Genomic DNA, 21,926 nt, shown 5'->3' with positions numbered 1-21,926 from the left:
CAAGCTTCAAAGCCTCACCTAGACGTCTCACCTTATCAAAGCCGGCTCCTAGCTGCTGGCTCTTTAAGATAGGAAGCTGGTCGAGCTTCTCGTCCTCCTTTCGGCCGCGAAGCCCAACCAGCTTCGGGGACTACTGTCGGAGTAAATAACCACGGGTAGCCTAGCCGGCTCCCCCTGGCTTTTTAAAAATTGTTAGGCAGAACAAGCCCTCAAGCGTCCAAACACATGACCGCGTTCCTATGGCCGGCTGGCCCACCGGCAGGCGGCAAGGCTATGCTGGCCCTCGCGAAAAGGGCCGACTCCTAGTAGCCGGCCATGAGAGGGCCGGCTCCTGGCAAGCGGCCATGCGTCCCCCCTCAAAGTCTGCACCCCCATAACGGCGATGAGACAGGGCGTGGCTACAGTAGAGCCTTCCACCCCCGAATCCCGGAGCACGCATGGCCAGAGTGCGCCGTCCGGCGCAGCACTGTTGCCATGTTGACCATGACGCCACCCACGACAGGCTGTCAGTACGGCCCGTAGGTGGCGGGCCCCGCCAGCCAGAGAGACACCCGAAGGCGGCCAAGCCTCCCCCAGTCGGCCTGGGACGTAGCCGGCCCCCGTTAGCCGGCTACCTCCCTCCCTCGAAGTATGTGCACCATTAAGGAGACAAGACGAGGTAAGGCTACAGTGAGAGCCCTCCAGGCGGCGGCACTGTAGCCATGCTTACCCCGGCAAAGCCCTCGTCATCAGGGGCGAGGCTATAGTGACCAGTCGCCGACAAGACCCCCAGGCGGTGGGGCCGGCCTGTTGGCCAAGGAGCCGGCAACCGGCGGGACCCACCAGTCGGCGGGCCCCAGCGGCCGGCGGAGAAGCCGGCGGATACAGACACTGACGGCCTGGACCCACATCCAGGCGGTGGGGCCGGCCTGTTGGCCAAGGAGCCGGCAGCCGGCAGGACCCACCATTCGGCGGGCCCCAACGGCCGGCGGAGAAGCCGGCGGATACAGACACTGACGGCCTGGACCCGCATCCAGCCGGATTACCATTGTACCCCTGGGGGGTAGGCCTATATAAACCCCCCAGGGCACCCATGCAAAGGGTTGATCTCTTAGAGTTTTAGACACCACATAGAGAGAAGAGGAGAGCTAGCCTTGCCCTTCTTCTTCCTCTAGCCAAACAGCTCAAGGAGCCACTTGTAGCCACTTGTGTTGATCTAGTGATCATGCGGAGACCCCGCAGAGCAGGACTAGGGGTGTTATCTCCACGGAGAGCCCCGAACCTTGGTAAGATTCGTCGGCGTGCATGTCTTCGCCTTATCCCGTTTCCAGGCACCGGCGATGTCTTACTGGCTCCCACTATGATAAGCCACCCGTTGGCATATGTCGCACCTACCAACCGACATTGATGCATAAAAGTAATGCCACATGTGTGTCGGGCGGCGCGAGGATGTTCAGCTCAACAAGATCCCTCGCTTTGTCGACGCTGAGACTTTGCCTCTAGCATTTTGAGCCGCCGATCTCGTTGTTGTGCGCCATGGTAGGGAGAGGTAGAGGTGTCAAAGTCGAAGGTGCCCAACCATGGAGGGGGAGGTAGATGCATGAAGAGGTGCGGGCTGAATATCCGACACATCGCACCGATAAGGGTAGATGAAGGGTCTATGTTGTTGATTTGGGGGGAGGGGGCCTAGTTCCACCGTTTAAAACCGGGTGACACGTCGGTTCATTGCTGCCAACATGTGGGGAAGCATCAGCACCCGCCTAGAGAACTGCAGAAATTGTGGGCTCCATTAAATACCACACACTGACCACTGTTCTGATGACAGGTTGGGCCGCCTTTGGAGTCTTACGTCGAAATCATTAATTAAGGAGTACTCGTTGCAAAGATCACTCCAACTTCCCAGGTTGCGACAAGTGGCGCACATGCAGCGCGCCACTTGTCGTAACCTGGGAGTTTTCCGTTTTTTCGTAGATCCGTTTATTCAAAACGTTTTATCTCTCAAACCGTGCGTCCAAATCTCGAACCGCTTTCACCGTTTGATTCCTCGCGTTGAGATCTGCAAAACTAGATCCCATGTTGATAGGTTTTCATGAACTTTTTTTCACAAAAAAACCGGACGAAAAAACCGAACCGGAAGCATGGGTTTTTTTCCTTTCCAAAAGAGGCACACCCATGCCTCTCACGAAATCACAACCGTGCCTCTCGCGGAAGCAAAACCGTTACTCTCGCGAAAGAAAAAAAGAAAGAAAAAACACGTTTTTTTGTTTCCGAGGAGGCACGGCCGTGACTCTCGCGAAAGCACAACCGTGCCTCTCGCGGAAGCAAAACCGTGACTCTTGCGAAAGGAAAAAAAACAGAAAACACGTTTTTTTCGTTTCCTAGAGGCACGACCGTGACTCTCGCGAAAGCACAACCGTGCCTCTCGTGGAAGCAAAACCGTGACTCTCGCGAAAAAAAAAACAGAAAACACGTATTTTTTCCGTTTTCGAGAGGCACGGCCATGACTCTCGCTAAAGCACATCCATGCCTCTCGCGGAAGCAAAACCGTGACTCTCGCGAAAGGAAAAAAAAAACAGAAAACGCGTTTTTTTCGTTTCTGGGAGGCACGGCCGTGACTCTCGCGAACGCAAAACCGTGCCTCTCGCGGAAGCAAAACCGTGACTCTCGCTAAAGGGAAAAAAGAAAATACGTTTTTTCGCGCAAATTTTTTTTTTCAAAAAAGTTTTTTTGATCGAAAAACTAAGGAAGACCGGTAGAAAACCAACGCCAAAAAAGCTGGAAAAACCCATTAAAAAGCCGAAAACGTGTGTGGAAAAATAAAAAAATAAAATTCGGAGGGAGCGCCCAGAGCGCGACACATGGCGAATGGCTGGGAGCACGCCAAGTGACGCTGATCGCTGCGATGCTCTCGAAGGAGCGCTCGTTAACTAGTTGCTCTCGTCTTACGTGACCGGAGTGTGTGAGCATTTTAGGACGTGTCCGGGCAGTTTTTCAGACCGTCTGAACCAATGGGAGGGCCACTAGAGGCTATTTTCATGTCCAGAACATCACTGTACCAATTATACTATGGGGGTGCCGGTGTAATTTCTTTAGGTTGGTCATGCTGGGAAGTATCATACATGTGTACCATGCATATGATACATGTGTGATACTTTGCCTTTATAATGTATAGTATCATGTAGTAATATGATAGTCTCGGACTATTTATTATTTGGTAGAATCTCTATACAAATATGTGTATAAGATCTATTTGCCATTATATTTTCTTGGTTTACGTGCTATAATATAGTATCTACCTATATTACTCTAATCATATTTCTTCCTTAATTAGCTGCCATCTCATTGCTCTTATATATATACATGATACCATTTAAGATACTAGCACTATGCCTAACCTATAGTCTCGCCTTCTTAGATATAACACATCTTAGAAATAAGCGCCAGCTGTCCTCTTCCAGCCCCTCCGAGTCCGGCCGCACGCCTGTGCGCCTGGGTTTGAGCCATAATAGACTCAAAGATATTGACACTATGCCTAGGCTTAGTCTCATTCTTGGATACCGAGCCATAATAGTCTCAGCCTTGGGCGGGAGGGCTAGCTCGGCCCCACCTGAGGGGCCTAGTGATTCTGGCGGTGTTCCCATATGAAGCTCCTTTGCTGGAACATTAGGGGATTCGGCAACCTGGGCCGTCGACGCCAGCTGATTGACTACATTAGTCAGGAAGATATTGACATAGTAGGTCTGCAGGAGACGATTCGTTAGGACTTCTCCATTCAGGAGTTACAAGGGCTCTCTCGTCACCCGTTCGCCTGGCAATGGTTGCCGGCGTCTGGGTTATCTGAGGAATTCTCCTCGGGGTCAGGGAGGATTTCTTTCAGTAGAGGATATGGACCGCGAGGAGTTTTTCCTTAGCATGTCCATCACCGACCGACGTGTGAACCTCAGTTGGGAGGTGATCATTGTCTATGGCCCGGCTGATCACGGGCGGTCGGCGGCGTTTCTGGCCGAGCTCCGGGATAAGGTTGAACGTTGCACGAGCCCAGTTGTGGTGGCGGGCGACTTCAATCTTATCAGACAGGAAGCAGACAAAAGCTCGCCCAACATCAACCGGCGGTGTATGCGCATGTTCAACGATTCCATAGCAGAGATGGCCCTACGGGAGATAGCCCGGGTAGGGGCTAGGTTCACATGGACCAATAAACAGGTGGACCCTATCCGGAGTGTGCTAGATCGGGTCCTCGTGTCAGTCCAGTGGGAGGTTATGTTCCCACTGTGTTCCCTACAGGCGGTGACTCGGATTGGCTTCGACCATGTTCCCCTGTTGTTTGCATCAGGGGAAAGGTCTCCACCGAGATCTAGGAGATTCCACTTCAAACCTTCTTGGCTTCTGCAGCCGGGGTTCGTCGAGATGGTGCAGGACCGGTGGGTGCAGGCAGCGCGTAGCCCTCCTAGGGTATTCTACGCCACAGATATTTGGCATCACTGCTCTAAAACCACTCACCAGCTTATGAGGGGCTGGGGCACCAACCTTGGGGCTGCCCTGCGGTCCCGCAAAGGGGCTCTATTGGACCAAATTAAGGCCCTAGACGCGACTACTGATTCAGTTGGTCTGTCGGACGAAGGCTGGTTGCAACGATACTCCCTTGAAGCCTCCCTAATGGAGATCTTCAAGGGGGGGAGCTATTTTGGCAACGCCGGGGGGGCAAAAGTGGCTCTTACAAGGCGATTCTAACACTGCTTACTTCCAGGCAATCGCTAATGGGCGACGCAGGAAGTGCTCCATTCCGTGTCTCTGGGAAGGGGACACCCTTCTGGAGCACCCGGATGAGATTAGGACTCATATTTACTCCTTTTTAAGGGGCTCTTCTCGGCGGGACCCCGGTGTAGGGTTTCCTTGGCAGATGACTTCTGGCCCCTAGCGGACAGAGTATCTGACAATGAGAATGCGGAGCTGACTATCCCGTTCTCGCCGGAAGAGGTGGGGAGGGCGATCGCCTCTATGAAGGCGGTGTCGGCACCGGGACCGGACGGCTTGCCGGTTGCCTTCTTCCAGAAATTCTGGAATGTCCTAAAACCTGTGATCATGCCAATGTTCCATGAATTCTACATCGGAACATTTGACATGGCGCGAATAAATTTTGGTGTTATCACCCTGATCCCCAAAGTAGTTGGGGCGACGGACATTCGCCAATTCAGACCTATCACAGTTATCAATGTACTGGAGCGCATCTTCTCTAAAGTATGTGCGATTAGACTCGTGCCGGTAGCTGAGAGGATGAATCACCCTCTTCAGACAGCTTTCTCGAAAGGGAGACGAATCCATGATGGGATCTTGTCCCTCCATGAGATTGTACACGAGGTGCGATCGCATGGGCAGAAGGGTGTCTTTCTCAAGCTGGACTTCCAGAAAGCCTATAATCGGCTAGACTGGGACTTCCTGCGGCTAGTTATGCAGCGCAGAGGCTTTGACGATAGATGGTGCAACTGGATTATGCAGTTGGTACGGTCTGGCAAGACTGCGATTAACATCAACGGCGATGTGGGTCCGTTCTTCTCGTCCTCTGCGGGAGTGAAGCAAGGGGATCCGATATCCCCTCTTCTCTTCAATCTCGCCGTGGACGCTCTGGCAGGCATCCTGGACAAAGCCAGGAGGGCTGGCCATCTCTCGGGAGTTGTTGGTCACCTCATTCCGGGAGGAGGGGTTACCCATCTCCAATACGCCGATGACACAATGATTATGGTGGAGGGATCCGCCCTCGACATAGTTAATCTAAGTTCCTACTCCTCTACTTTGAGGCTATGTCGGGACTCAAGATTAACTTTGACAAGAGCGAGGTCATCATTTTGGGATATTCAGCCGAGGAGCAACAGAGGATCACAGATAACCTAAACTATAGGCTAACCTCATTCCCCACAAACATATTTGGGGATGTCATTGGCAGACTCCAAGATCCTTACTAGTGTGTTCGATCCGTTAGTGGATCGAGTGGCTACCAGGGTGAAAGATCGTGGATGTCGCCTAGAGGGGGGGTGAATAGGCGCTTTAAAATAATTACGGTTTAGGCTTGAACAAATGCGGAATAAACCTAGCGCTTAATTTGACAAGCACAAAACCTACAACAACTAGGCTCACCTATGTGCACCAACAACTTATGCTAAGAAAGATAAACAACTAAGTAATAGCAAGATATATGACAAGAAACAATATGGCTATCACAAAGTAAAGTGCATAAGTAAAGGGTTCGGGTAAGAGATAACCGAGGCACGCAGAGACGACGATGTATCCCGAAGTTCACACCCTTGCGGATGCTAATCTCCGTTTGGAGCGGTGTGGAGGCACAATGCTCCCCAAGAAGCCACTAGGGCCACCGTAATCTCCTCACGCCCTTGCACAATGCAAGATGCCGTGATTCCACGAAGGGACACTTGAAGGCGGTCACCGAACCCATACAAATGGCAACCCTTGGGGGCGGTCACCGAACCCGTACACTTTGGCAACCCTTGGGGGCGGTCACCATTACCCGTCAAATTGCTCGGGGCGATCTCCACAACCTAATTGGAGACCCCGACGCTTGTCCGGAGCTTTACACCACAATGATTGAGCTCCGAACACCACCAACCGTCTAGGGCGCCCAAGCACCCAAGAGGAACAAGCTCAAGGGCACCAAGCACCCAAGAGTAATAAGCTTCTCAACTTGTAACTTCCACGTATCACCATGGAGAACTCAAACCGATGCACCAAATGCAACGGCAAGGGCACACGGAGTGCCCAAGTCCTTCTCTCTCAAATCCCACCGAAGCAACTAATGCTAGGGAGGAAAAAGAGAGGAAGAACAAGAAGGAGAACACCAAGAACTCCAAGATCTAGATCCAAGGGGTTCCCCTCACATAGAGGAGAAAGTGATTGGTGGAAATGTGGATCTAGATCTCCTCTCTCTTTTCCCTCAAAAACTAGCAAGAATCCATGGAGGGATTGAGAGTTAGCAAGCTCGAAGAAGGTCAACAATGGGGGAAGAACACGAGCTCAAGAGATAAGGTTCATTGGGGAAGAAGACCCCCTTTTATAGGAGGGGGAAAATCCAACCGTTATGTGCTCAGCCCGCACACGAGCGGTACTACCGCTCCAGCGGTACTACCGCTCGGGCGGAAGAATCAGGGAAACGGAGCAACAAAACATGAACCTTGGGGCGGTAGTACCGTTTATAAGCGGTACTACCGCTCACCCCAGCGGTACTACCGCTCCACCGGAGCGGTACTACTGCTTATAGGCGGAACTACCGAGCCTTACTACCGCGCGACTACCGCTGAACCCGACACGAAAAGAGCAGACCCAAAATCGAGGCGGTAGTAGAGCGGTACTCGAGCGGTACTACCGCTTGACGCTACAAGCGGTACTACCGCTGCCACCGCGGTACTACCGCTTGACGATACAAGCGGTACTACCGCTGCCACCGCGGTACTACCGCAGGGAAGAAAAACAGAATTGCCATAACTTCTTCAAATGAACTCCGAATTGAGCAAACTCAAGCTTGTTGGTTATAGTAAGAAGAGGCAGGGGAGGTATGCCAACAAATAAAGGAGTGAAACGTCCAACCGAGAAGAACCGGCATAACCTCCAACATCGAAAACATCATAGAAGATGCGAGTGAACTCCGTTTTCGATGAACTCGAGCTTATCATCAAGATGACCATAAGCTCCAAAACTCACAAAGAGAAGAACCAAACAAGAACCAATAAAGATGATGCAAGGATGCAATGGTTTGAGCTCTCTATGAACGATACGATCAAGCTACTCATCGAGAGCCCCCCTTGATAGTACGGCAATCGATCCTATAACCCGGTCTCCCAACTACCATCATGAGACCGGTAAAATAGAAAACCTATCAAGAGAAAACCTTTGCCTTGCACATGGTCCACTTGAGCTAGATGATGACGATCTTGACTCCCTCAAGATGGACCACCTTTCTTGATTGCGTTGGCTCGATGAAGACTAGTTGATTGCTCCCCCATACTCCACTATGGGTGAGCCACCCTTCCGCACATCTTCACAAGTCCATTGTCACCACAATGGACGGCAAGCTTCAAGCACTTGATCTCTTCGTGATGCTCCCTTGAACTTGCACACGGCAATGTTGATGACGATCACCACTTGATGTCATCCTCTTCATGGGTTGAGTGATATCTTCCTCTTGACGCAAGCCCATGAACACGTACCTAACCCCACATAGAACACTCACGAAGACCATGGGTTAGTACACAAGGCGTAATTGACAATGCTTACCATACCATGGGATCGCTTGATCCCTCGGTACATCTTGTGCGCTTTGTGTGTTGATCAACTTGATTCACTCTTGACTTAGTCTTGATCAACCTTGACTCTTTCCAACTCTCTTCATTTGGATGATGTCTTGAAGGTAAACATGAATGATCACACAATCTTCTTCTTCAAGACATGCTTGCAATAAGCTCAACTCTCACATGACCAATCTTTGGATAATTCCTTAATAACACCTTGGTCAACACAAACTCTCCTTGAAACCAACACATGTACTCCAAGAAAAGCCTACGGACAAAACCTTCAAATATAACTCAAGGCAACCATTAGTCCATAGAGATTGTCGTCAATTACCAAAACCAAACATGGGGGCACCACATGTTCTTTCACAGGGCCGAGCCTTGGCGAGGACGGTTTACCTCCGAAGGGAGTAAATCAGTTCTTATTAGTTCTAACCTTGCGAGCCTCCCCATGTTCATGATGGGGATGTATATCCTACCGGAGGGCGTTCATAGTGCCTTCGATAGGGATCTCGCGAGGTTCTTTTGGCAGGCGGCCAATGGCCGCCAAAAGTACCACATGGTAAAATGGACGGATATTTGCTTGCCCAAGGACTGTGGGGGACTGGGCATCATTGCCTCCTGCCGTATGAACGTGGCGCTCATGTTAAGATGGGTCTGGCGCATCCTACGCGGCGAGGGAGGATTATGGCTACAACTCATTAAAGCGAAATACCTGAGGGGTGACCCGCTCTTAGCATGCAACCGGACGGAAAGGCTCACAATTCTAGCGCGCCATCCAAAGGATCAAGGAGGACATCCGCCTAGGGATGTCCTTCTCCTTAGGGAACGGGAAAGGGATCCAATTCTGGTTGGATCCCTGGCTAGAAGCTGAACCCCTACGTGTTTCCTTCCCTGGCCTATTCTCAATATGTGCGGATCCGGCTGTCCTAGTGGCTACGGCTTTCCAAGTTGGACAGTGAAACATTGGGTTTCGTCGCACCTTTGGACAAGCCGAGCATAACGACTGGACTAGACTGCGGGCTGCCCTTCCGCTCGTGCTCCCAGACGATCCGGACACGGTATCCTGGCGGCTCACATCGACTGCGGATTTTTCTGTGAGCTCGGCATACCACGCCCTTTGCCCGCCACAAGCCACTCCTTAGTTGTCTCCATTATGGAAAGCCCCATCCCCTTAAAGATTAAGATCTTTGTTTGGCAATTACTACGAGATCGCCTCCCCTCGGGGACTGAGGTACTTAAGCGGAACGGTCCTGGTGATGGTATTTGCCCTCTATGTGTGGTACCAGAGACCGGGACCCATATCCTCTTCTCATGTATCGCGGCGAGGATACTCTGGACGTATGTCCGCGAGGCGTTGGGGCCTGAATAGGAGGCCCTAAATCTCGCTGAGTTCCTCCAGCATAGAGCCTTACAGCCGTCACCGCATCGCCGCCTATTTTAGCTCATTTTTGCGGCGCTGTCGTGGACTCTTTGGACGACTAGGAATAAGATGGTGATTGAGAAGGTTTTTCCGAGGAAGGCGTCTGACTCCTTTAAATTCCTTACTTTCCCGCAACACTGGCACCCGCTCTCGAGGCAGCACGATCGCGACCGACTCGGCTTGATGATGGATGCGCTTCTGGCGTCAGCGCGTCGACTTTTACCCTCGTAGTGCCGCTTCGCGGATGCCACTAGGTGGCATTTTTTCTATTTCTTTTATGCTTTCTTGGGCTTGATTGTGTTGTAGCCCCAGCCGTTGTATGTCGATTGTGGATGAACTTGGTTTGTGTAGACCGTTGCTTTATTGATAAAGCGGGACGAAAGCCTACTTCGAGAAGAGATATAACACGTCTAACAATTCCAACTTCAGACACAAGCTCCGACACTACCTAGTGCTGCCAAGAAACCTCAGATTCCGAGAACAAGGTGTAGACGCGCCAAGCACATGCTTCCTGTCGGGTTGTCTTCGACCCCACACTCTGAGTCAGCTTGGACAGTTGGACTAGTTCGTTGAGTGCAATGTGTTGTTAATGCCAAGATTAGATTCCCTTCAACTATCACCGGCCAATGGTACTTGTATTCTTACGCCTTCCATAATTTATTTAAAATATGCAGTGGGAAACCCACAGTTCAGCTCCAAAAAGAACAAAGAAGTTTAATGAATTAACCCCGTGCAGGTTGTTGTCTTTATATTGTTGGAAATAAGGTGTGCCGCAAACCGGAGAGAAGAAGATGGTTTGGCGGAAGCCAGATTTTGCACGATTCCTGGCATCACATTTGTGACCACGGAGTGCGACTCATTCTTTTGCCCGTTAACACGGCGGGGATGTACATTGGCTCCAACCTCAATTGAAGGTTGGCGACAGCAGTGACATACTGGCAAACTATATCTTCAAGTTTGGCGCACACCACACGATATCTTCAAGTTGCTTCCCTGATTTCAGTTGATCGCTGGTTCTGATATTCTGTTGGCTGATCCACTTGATCTATCTTATTTAAGCGAGACCACCAGACTAGCCAGAACTCCACACGACACAGCCAGAATAACGAGGAGCTCTTGCATGTGCCTTCTCCTCGTCCTCCTGTGATATTCTCATGGCCGTCCAGCCCCCCAACCCGGCTTCTCCTGTTCCCCTCGTGCGGGCAGCCAACCTCGGCGGCTGGCTCGTCACAGAGGGCTGGATCCTGCCCTCCCTCTTCGACGGCATCCCCAACAACGATCTGCAGGTAATGAATTCACCAAGCTGTTTCGTTCGTCGTCGTCCGTGTAGAATTAATGCCATGCTCATGGTCGATCGATGGAGCAGGATGACACGCAGCTGCAGTTCAGGTCCGTCACGCAGAATGCGTTCATAGCCGCCGAGAATGGCGGCGGGGCGGCACTGGTCGCCAACCGGGCCTCGGCCTCCGGTTGGGAGTCCTTCAAGCTCGGGCGAATCGACACGAACACGTTCAACTTCAAGGTGTTCAATGACCAATTCGTTACCATCGCGGTGTTAACGCGGTGGCCACGGCCGCCATGGCCGGGAAGACAGAGACATTCCAGCTAGTGCGCAACGACGTTGACAAAAATAGGATGAGGATCAGAGCACCGAATGGGTCCTTCTTGCAGGTAAGTAACTTAATACTAAAATCACTATGTATAAGCAGGAAAAGCTCCTTTATCTTGAATGACTATGACAAGTAGTACGAGAGTTTACAACCGCAAGTTGCATGGAAGGGTACTTATCGTTCCTAATTAAACAACTACGAGTCATCAATATGTTCCTTTGCTGGCACTGCAGGCAAATAAAGATGGTTCGGTGACGGCAAACTTTGGCGAGAGCACGACCTGGGGAGACGATGATCCGTCCGTGTTTGTAGTGACCATAGTCAATTGGGTGCCCTCCATCTTCGATGGCATCCCCAACAAAGATCTCCTGGTAATGAGTTAAACTTGATGATGTTTCCTCCTTCTGGGTTGAATTTAGGCCAGGCTCATCCTCTTTCTTAATTTATCTCGGTTGATCTTGATGATGGAGCAGGATGGCACACAGCTACAGTTCAAGTCCCTGACGCAGAAGGCGTTCGTGGCTGCCGAGAATGGCGGCGGCGCAGCGTTGGTCGCCAACCGTCCCTCGGCTTCCGGCTGGGAGAGCTTCAAGCTATGGCGGATCGACCAGAACACCTTCAACTTCAAGGTGTCCAACAACCAGTTTGTGACCGTCTCCGGCGTTAACGTGGTGGCCACGGCCTCCGCGCCAGGGCAGACTGAGACGTTTCAGCTAGTGCGCAGCTACGCCGACAAGAATAGAATGAGGATCAGAGCACCAAATGGGTCCTTCCTGCAGGTAATTAAATTAATATTCCACTCAGTAGTACTCGTATTTTATACATTTCGAGGTTAGACTATTGATTGTATGAAAAATCAGACATAGCAAGCAAGAAAAGTTACTTTGACTATGACTAATAAAGTTTACAATCACAATCGTTCATGATTAAACATCTACTATGTTCCATGGCTGGCACGTCAGGCAAATAAAGATGGTTCGGTGACGGCCAACTTCGGCGAGAGCACGACCTGGGGAGACAATGATCCGTCCGTGTTTGCAGTGAACATAGTCAACGGGCCACATGGGGAGTACCAGATTTGCAATGGCTACGGCAAAGATATGGCTACACAGGTCATGAATGTATGTATGCCGAAAGACATCTTAGTTTTTCTCCATAATTTTCCAAGATATAGGGTAGAGACATTAAAGCTAGTTTACATATTAGGATGGCAGAAAGTTCAACTGATCTTGTTGTAGAATTTTCTTAAACACGAAACATAAGTGTCAATCATTTTTGGCAATTCAATTTCGTTAACTCCATATATATGTTTGGCAGAACCACTGGAGCACATATATCGTGGAAGCCGATTTCGCGTTCATGGCAGCAAACGGTCTGAACGCCGTGAGGATCCCTGTGGGATGGTGGATCGCCAGCGACCCCAACCCTCCAGCTCCATTCGTGGGAGGCGCTCTCCAAGCATTGGACAGCGCGTTCACATGGGCAGAGTACATACTCCCTCCGGTCCTTTTTACTCTGCATATAAGAATGGTCTCAAGTCAAACTTCACAAAGTTTGACCATATTTATATATAAAAAAATCAACATCCTCCATGCTAAAGTGATACAATATAAAACTTTAAGTCACAACACATCTACTGGTATTGATTTCACATTCTGAATGTTGATATTTTTTTCTATAAATTTGGTCAAACTTTACAAGGCTTGACTTCAGACAAATCTTATATGCGAACTAAAAAGGACCGGAGGGAGTACATACATACATGTGTAGTCTTTAACAAACTAGAATGTTTTCATTGGACTTTTTTTATATGTTTTTTAACCCATGTGTAGGAGGCACAACATTCACGTGATAATAGACTTGCATGCCGCACCTGGGTCGCAGAACCCCAACGAGCATAGCGGTGGTAGGGATGGCTTGCAGACATGGGGAGACTCCCAAATCGCGCAAACTGTGCAAGTCATTGATTTCCTCGCCGCAAGGTATTTGTCTAACAATCTGTTACTATAATTTTTACTTAATAAATTGTTGTTTTCATGTATTAGATCGCGCAAAGAATCCATGTAATTCGATCACCTTGCTATCCTTCATTGCATTTGACGTACATACAGGTACGCCAAGAGATCAAGCCTCTTGGCCGTGGAGTTGATGAATGAGCCGGTTGCTCCCGGCGTGTCCTTAGATAGCCTGAAAACATACTACCAACAAGGCTACAATGCCGTTAGGAGGCACTCACTTACAGCCTATGTGATCATGTCCAACCGTCTTTCAGGATCTTCATTGGAGCTAGTCGACTTCGCCTCACAGTTCAACAGGGTCGTCCTCGACATGCACTACTATGCATTGTTCGATAGCAAGTTCGATAGTTACACTGTGCAGGATAACATTGATTATGTCAACAACTTCATCGCCAGTGAAATCAACGCTATAAATAGGCCAGATGGCCCTCTCACATTTGTTGGTAAGTTTGTGATAGTTAGATCATCCTTTGATAAAGGTTCCAGCCTGAACTTTAGTGTCCCAATTGAAACCTAGGTCCAAAATAATTGATGCATGTCTTGTTTTGTATAGGTGAATGGGTGGCTGAGTGGCAGGTAAAGGATGCAACAAAAGAGGACTTCCAACGTTTTGCAAATGCGCAGATGGCTGTGTATCGGAAAGCCACATTTGGATGGGCTTACTGGACGTACAAGAATGTTAACAGCCACTGGAGCATGCAGTGGATGATGGACCCCTATATCTCCTTAGGAAATGCTTGAGGCAAATAAAATTACAATAGTGAATGGAGGAGCTGGTAACAACTTGAAAAAAAATGTATGATTGAAGTGATGAGAAATTGGCCCCTTTGCAAGATGAATTATTGATGTAGTATGATTTTTCTGGACGTGTGATGTAAGTTGTATTTGTAAGTTTATTTGCCACATAAGCGATTTATTTATTTCACGCTAGTTATTTATCTGGTGCTTGTGTACTTGACTATTAGCTCTATTTTACTTGCAACACATCTATTTTTCCGTGACCTTGCTCTTAACACCTAATCTCATGGGGCATATCTATGAATGTCTTGATAAAAAAACTATACTATATAGACATTTCGTCAACTTCTACAGATTCCTTCGGCGGAAAAAAAAATTGTACCAGGTTATCTGTGAACAAACCCTAGCTTGTAAGAAGAGTGCAATGTGAGATGACCTTTGGACTCGTAGTATTATCTATTTTTTTCAAGTGTGCCTGGAGGTGGTGTTTTGGCTTATAGGACTGGATACACCCATTATGTAAAATACATTAAGAAAATATTTTAGAATGTCAAAAAGATATGACAAAATAATTTCGGTGTACATCTGGACATTTTATCTTCACGCAACAAGTATCACGAGAAAAAGACATTTTTAGTCAATTGTGTAAAAAGAAAAAATGCGGTACACCAAAATGAGTTTTCATGAGATATTTTGTCTTTTTAACATAAGCCAAAAATAATATTTTTTCGTGAAATTTGTTGTGCGAACATAGTATACCATGATGTACACCCTAATATTTTTTCAGAATATTTTATAACATTTAAAAAAATGCATTTTTGTCCAGCAGGAGCATACGCTCCTATGACCCGAAGTGGATTTCCCAGTCTGCCTTTCCTATTTCCATCTTCTCCCTGTTTGATCCCACTTGTGCCCTCCCACTTGTGTCCTCTACGTGCCATGTTCCCACAGTCGTAGCACATGCCAGCAGGCAGCCAACGGCTACATCACCGGTCAATGCCAGCAGGCAGCCAATGTATTTGGTCATGTAGCCCTCATCAACACGAACCCCGCTACGACCAACTAGACGCAAATAGGGATGTTGACGTGCCAACGACTGAGTAAAAAATGTGGTGCTAGACATCGTGCAATTGATCGAGTTTGCAGTTTTTCTTGGTTAGAACCCCACGAGACAAGATAGTTTTGCACTGACAAGTGCTAGTCCGATTCAATTTAATTTGTATGAATATTTTTTTTCTGAGTAAACAGCACGAGCTCTGACTTTCAGTTGATGAATAGTCACTTGCTGGTACGTCTTCGAGACCGGGTCAAGAAAATTACACAAACCGTGTCTCTAGGATACAACTTGCGATGTGGGACGAACATGCATGCATCAGTAAGAGTGGTCTGGTAAGCAATCCTGGATTATGGCAACTAGCGTGCACAGCATAAGCACAACTATCCCCGTCACCGCCAACTAAGAAATGGACAAGTTGTGCTTAAATAAGAGTGACTTGTACGCGTGGCAGTTTGACCACTGCCAAGTTGCCAAAACCCATTGGGTGGAAACCACTTTGGCTACGACATGTTGCGGCCCACCATCATGATACGTCTATACTGTGGCGTGTCATACTACAACTGACACTCTCTAGCTTTGCCCCGACCGGCTAAATCAGTGCTACGGTCATCGCATCATCATGTCTAGTATCACAGTGGATGATTATATCCTAAACAATTTGGTCATACTACTGCTATGTACTCCCTCCTCGTAAAATAGTTGACTTATCTTTGTCTAAATATAGATGTTTGTGTACACTAAAATATGTCTAAATACATCCATGTTTAGACCAATCCGAGTCAAGTATTTTGGGACGGATGTAGTATGTAGCTGGTTGCATGGGTGGATTGATCGCTGACACCGAAAAATGACCGCATAGATTAATCCTCTAGTCTGGCTAGCTTTGGCGAGTTGTTTGGCACCCGAATCAATCAACTTGTTCCATCCATATAGTCAGCTTCGTGCAGTACTTATCGACCAATTTGGTCAAAAAGAGTCGATCAGATCCTAGCTAGTTTGGGCGTGTTGGCGACAGTTCTCATGTTCGGGGTGTTCCTAGTTGCTAGTGAGCTTTTGTGACTATCTCGTGCCTATAATGCAATCTGCTTTGTTACCTCCTGTGTGTGTGGTTTTCTCGCGACTAGTTCAGCCGCCCCAGTGCTAATCCTTGTTGCGACTATGCTTGGGCATCGCTGTCTTGGTGCTCTTATACCAGAAGGCAAGGAAAGGGACATGGAATTAGAAGAAAATATTTTCTAGGCGGGCTTTATGTAAAATATTACCATGTTGCATTGGTCCACCTGTCGAGCATGCAAGTCAAAGCTTATCTGGCGTGCATAGAACGATGGGTGACACACATAAGAAACTTATAGGAGTCAGATATACATTTTCATAGAATTTGGACCAACTTGACACCTCTCAAATAGTTATAGTGTACTTTATTCTTAAATATACGTCTTATACAGCTGTGGAGTAGGTATTTTGTCGACATCGGCGACGATGGATCTTAATCTTAATAATTAGTAAGAGAATATGGAAGTCCAACTAGCATTTCCGGCACAACGACTGCACATGCAATCCGGATATGTACAACGTACCTTCTTTGGATGCTTCCTTGCGCATCTTTCCTCTAACATAACTCGGTTGATCTGTCGTTGTGGTCGGGCTTAATTTAATCAGATCCTAAATTCTCCATTTTAGTAATTTTGCGAGTGGAATCAATTTGCCCGGCCATGAAAATATGTGCTACTTTGCTAGGGTCGTCTATACGGAGCATTATTCAAATACTTTTTTTTGCACTAGAAATATCCAATATTCAGCTTGGACAGCAAGGAGAGTAATAGCGCATTTGATATTCTGCTGCTTCGTCTGTTTTTTTATCGCTTTGTCTGTTTTTACTTTAAACAGAAACGCAATGTCAAAAACAAGTAATCAAGAAGATATGCAGTACAGGAAAACAACAAAACGCCGACGGCCAAATGTCGGGGCCGTCGGCGTAGACCCCGACCAGGCCACCAAAAAAGAAATTGGAGCTACGCCGATGGCATGCCCTCGGCCTAGTTTTTTTTAGCTACACCGACGGCATGCCGTCGGCCTAGCTCTTTTTTCTAACTTAATCACCGTTTTGAGCATAACTTTTGCATTCGAACTCGGATTTTGATGTTTTTAGCTCGTTTTGAAGAGGAGAAGCAAATCTACATCATCATACATATTGTTCAAGCTATTTTAAAAAAAATCATGAGCAAAGACGAAACCAACAATAAAGGGTGAAGGCCTTTTCTCCAGCGGGGTTAGGGTTTCGCCGAAGAGGGGCTCCCGAGCGTCAGAATCCAACCAATAGTTAGGTGGTGCCATATGAAGTGGGTACAAATGTGTTTTGGGTTGTACATGTCCAAGATTTCACTCTGGGATGTAGCGGCTTCACCGTCATCAGTTTCTCCCTAGTGAGTTTCTAGACTTACAACTGGAAACTCCCACTCTAGTCGAAGCAGAGGGAATCTTATGGAGAGTTTGGGTATAACTTTGTTTTGGGTGTTCCTAGGGGCTACCATAACACAACAAGCAAATATTTGCACTTTGCTACCCCCTTTTTACGCCGGTACCGGGTGTAGACGTATAAGCCTGGTTTTTCTCCCGTAGGACTAGGTTTTCACCGGAGAGGGGCTCTGGAGCGTCGGGATCCCACCACAAGCTAGGGGGTGCCATACCATGTATGTACAAGTGTGTTACGGGTTTTGGATGGCAAAGATTGCAGTCCGGGGTGTGACCTGCTCCACCGGCTTCGACTTCTCTCTAGGGAGTTTCATGACTTATAGCCTGAAAGTACCAGATCGAACAAACATGAGGAAATCTTGTCAAGAGTTGGGTTATACATTTGTATTGTGACTTCCTAGGGCCTAGACTAACAAAACCAAGCAACTAGTTACACTTTTCTACCCCATTTTGACGCCGGTACAGAATTTAGTCGTATAAGCCTGGTTTTCTCCAACGGGGCTAGGTTTTCACCGGAGAGGGGCTTCGGAGCGTCGGGATCCCACCACAAGCTAGGGGGTGCCATACCATGCGTGTACAACTGTGTTATGGGTTTTGGATGGCAAAGATTGTAGTCCGGGGTGTGACCTGCTTCACCGGCTTCCACTTCTCTCTAGGGAGTTTACTTGCAATTATAGCGTGATAGTCCCCGATGGGAAAAGCCGGAGGGAAACTTGTCAAGAGTTGTGTTATACCTTTTGTCTTGCGACTTCCTAGGGCCTAGCCTAACACAACCAAGCAACTAGTTACTGTTTTCTACCCCATTTTGCTGCCGTTACCGGCTTTAGTCGTATAAGCCCGCATTTCTCCAACGGGGGATAGGGTTTCACCGGAGAGGGGCTCCGGAGCGTCGGGGTCCCACCACAAGCTAGGGGGTGGCATACCATGTGTGTACAAGTGTGTTATGGGTTTTGGATGGCAAATATCGACCTCCGGGGTATGACCTGCTTCACCGGCATCCACTTCTCTCTAGGGAGTTTCATGACTTATAGCTTGAAAGTCCCAGATCGGACAAACATGAGGGAATCTTGTCAAGAGTTGGGTTATACCTTTGTAATGTGACTTCCTAGGGCCTAGCCTAACACGACCAAGCAACTAGTTACACTTTTCTACCCCATTTTAACGCCGGTACCGGCTTTAGCCGTATAAGTCTGGTTTTTCTCCAACGGGGCTAGGTTTTCACCGGAGAGGGGCTTCGGAGCGTCGGCATCCTACCAAAAGCCAGGGGATGCCATACCATGTTTGTACAACTGTGTTATGGGTTTTGGATGGCAAAGATTGTAGTCCGGGTTGTGACCTGCTTCACCGGCTTCCACTTCTCTCTAGGGAGTTTCATGACTTATAGCCTGAAAGTCCCAGATCGGACAAACATGTGGGAATCTTGTCAAGAGTTGGGTTATACCTGTGTTTTGTGACTTCCTAGGGCCTAGACTAACACAACCAAGCAACTAGTTACACTTTTCTACCCAATTTTGACGCCGGTACTGGCATTAGTCGTATAAGCCTGTTGTTTTTCCGGTGGGGCTAGGTTTTCACCGGAGAGGGGCTATAGAGCGTCGGGATCCCACCACAAGATAGGGGGTACCATAAAATGTGTTTAAAAGATGTGTTATTGGTTTGGATGGGAAAGATTGTAGTCCGGGGTGTGACCTGCTTCACCGGCATACATTTCTCTATAGGGTGTTTACATGCAGTTATAGCGTGATAGTCCCCGATGGGACAAGCCGGAGGGAAACTTGTCAAGAGTTGTGTTATACCTTTTTCTTGTGACTTCCTAGGGCCTAGCCTAACACAACCAAGCAACTAGTTACACTTTTCTACCCCATTTTGACGCCATTACCGACTTTAGTCGTATAAGCCTGATTTTTCTCCAACGGGGCTAGGGTTTCATCGGAGAGGGGCTCCAGAGCGTCGGGATCCCACTACAAGCTAGGGGGTGCCATACCATGTGTGTAAAAGTGTGTTATGGGTTTTGGATGGCAAACATTGCAATCTGGGGTGTGACCTGCTTCACCGGCATCCACTTCTCTCTACGGAGTTTCATGACTTATAGCCTGAAAGTCCCAGATCGGACAAACATGAGGGAATCTTGTCAAGAGTTGGGTTATACAATTGTCTTGTGACTTCCTAGGGCCTAGCCTAACACAACCAAGCAACTAGTTACACTTTTCTACCCCATTTTGACGCCGGTACCTGCCTTAGTCGTATAAGCCTGGTTTTTCTCCAACAGGGCTAGGTTTTCACCGGAGAGGGGCTTCGGAGTGTCGGGATCCCACCACAAGATAGGGGGTGCCAGACCATGTGTGTACAACTGTGTTATGGGTTTTGGATGGCAAATATTGCGGTCCGGGGTGTGACTTGCTTCACTGGCTTCCACTTGTCTCTAGGGAGTTTCATGACTTATAGCCTGAAAGTCCCAGATCGGACAAACATAAGGGAATCTTGTCAAGAGTTGGGTTATACCTTTGTGTTGTGACTTCCTAGGGCCTAGCCTAACACAACCAAGCAACTATTTACACTTTTCTACCCCATTTTGACGCCGGTACCGGCTTTAATTGTATACACCTGGTTTTTCTTCAGCGGGGCTAGGTTTTCACCGGGGAGGGGCTCCTGAGTGTCGGGATCCCACCACAAGATAGGGGGTACCATAACATGTGTGTAAAAGTGTGTTATGGGTTTTGGATGGCAAAGATTGCACTCCGGGGTGTGACATGCTTCATCGGCATCCACTTCTCTCCAGGCAGTTTACATGCAGTTATAGCGTGATAATCCCCGATGGGACAAGCCGGAGGGAAACTTGTCAAGAGTTTTGTTATACCTTTGTCTTGTGACTTCCTAGGGCCTAGCCTAACACAACCAAGCAACTAATTACACTTTTCTACCCCATTTTGATGCTGGTACCGGCTTTAGTCGTATAAGCCTGGTTTTTCTCCAACGGGTCTAGGGTTTCACCGGAGAGGGGCTCTGAAGCGTCGGGATCCCACCACAAGCTAGTGGGTGCCATACCATGTGTGTAAAAGTGTGTTATAAGTTTTGCATGGCAAAGATTGTACTCCGGGCTGTGACCTGCTTCACCGGCATCCACTTCTCTCTAGGGTGTTTCATGACTTATAGCCTAAAAGTCCCAGATCGGACAAAATGAGGGAATCTTGTGAAGAGTTGGGTTATACGTTTGTCTTGTGACTTACTAGGAGCTGTCCTAACACAACCAAGCAACTAGTTACACTTTTCTACCCCATTTTGATGCTGATACGAGCTTTTGTCGTATAAGCCTTGTTTTTCTCCTACGGGGCTAGGTTTTCACCGGAGAGGGGCTCCGGAGCGTCGGGATCCCACCACAAGATAGAGGGTACCATAACATGTGTGTAAAAGTGTGTTATGAGTTTTGGATGGCAAAGATTGCACTCCGGGGTGTGACCTGCTTCACCAGCATCCACTTCTCTCTAGGTAGTTTACATGCAGTTATAGCGTGATAGTCCCTGATGGAACAAGTGGGAGGGAAACTTGTCAAGAGTTGTGTTATACCTTTGTCTTGTGACTTCCTAGGGCCTAGCCTAACACAACAAAAAAACTAATTATACTTTTCTACCCCATTTTGTCGCCGGTACCGGCTTTAGTCATATAAGCCTGGTTTTTCTCCAACGGGGTTAGGGTTTCATCAGAGAGGGGCTCTAGAGCGTCGGGATCCCACCACAAGCCAGGGGGTGCCATACCATGTGTGTACAAGTGTCTTATGGGTGTTGGATGGCAAAGATTGCATTCTAGGGTGTGACCTGCTTCACTGGCATCCACTTCTCTCTAGGGAGTTTCATGACTTATATCTTTAAAGTCCAAGATCGAACAAACATGAGGGAAACTTGTCAAGAGTTGGGTTATACTTTTCTATTGTGATTTCCTAGGGCCTTTCCTAACACAACCAAGCAACTAGTTACACTTTTCTACCCCATTTTGATGCTGATATCGTATTTAGTCGTATAAGCCTGGTTTTTCTCCAACGGGGCTAGGTTTTCACCGGAGAGGGGCTCCGGAGCGTCGGGATCCCACCACAAGTTAGGGCGTGCCATATGATACCTCTCCAACGTATCTATAATTTTTGATTGTTCCATGCTGTTATATTATCAATCTTGGATGTTTTATAATCATTTTATAGTCATTTTGTATCATTTTTGGTACTAACCTATTGACATAGTGCCAAGTGCCAGTTGCTATTTTCCGCATGTTTTTTACATCGCAGGAAATCAATACCAGACGGAGTCCAAATGGAACGAAACTCCATGGAGAATTTTTATGGACCAG

At 48.1% G+C, this 21,926-nt stretch overlaps 1 pseudogene; it reads left to right on the top strand.

Annotated features, from left to right (window-relative positions):
- Positions 1–10,639: 10,639 nt before the first annotated feature.
- Positions 10,640–14,262, top strand: LOC109751279 (uncharacterized; annotated as a pseudogene).
- Positions 14,263–21,926: the final 7,664 nt, after the last annotated feature.

This window comes from Aegilops tauschii, chromosome 1 (genome assembly GCF_002575655.3).
Source record: "Aegilops tauschii subsp. strangulata cultivar AL8/78 chromosome 1, Aet v6.0, whole genome shotgun sequence".
NCBI classification, from domain to species: domain Eukaryota; kingdom Viridiplantae; phylum Streptophyta; class Magnoliopsida; order Poales; family Poaceae; genus Aegilops; species Aegilops tauschii.
Note: the sequence above shows the minus strand (reverse complement) of the source record. Positions and strands in the feature narration are given on the sequence as shown.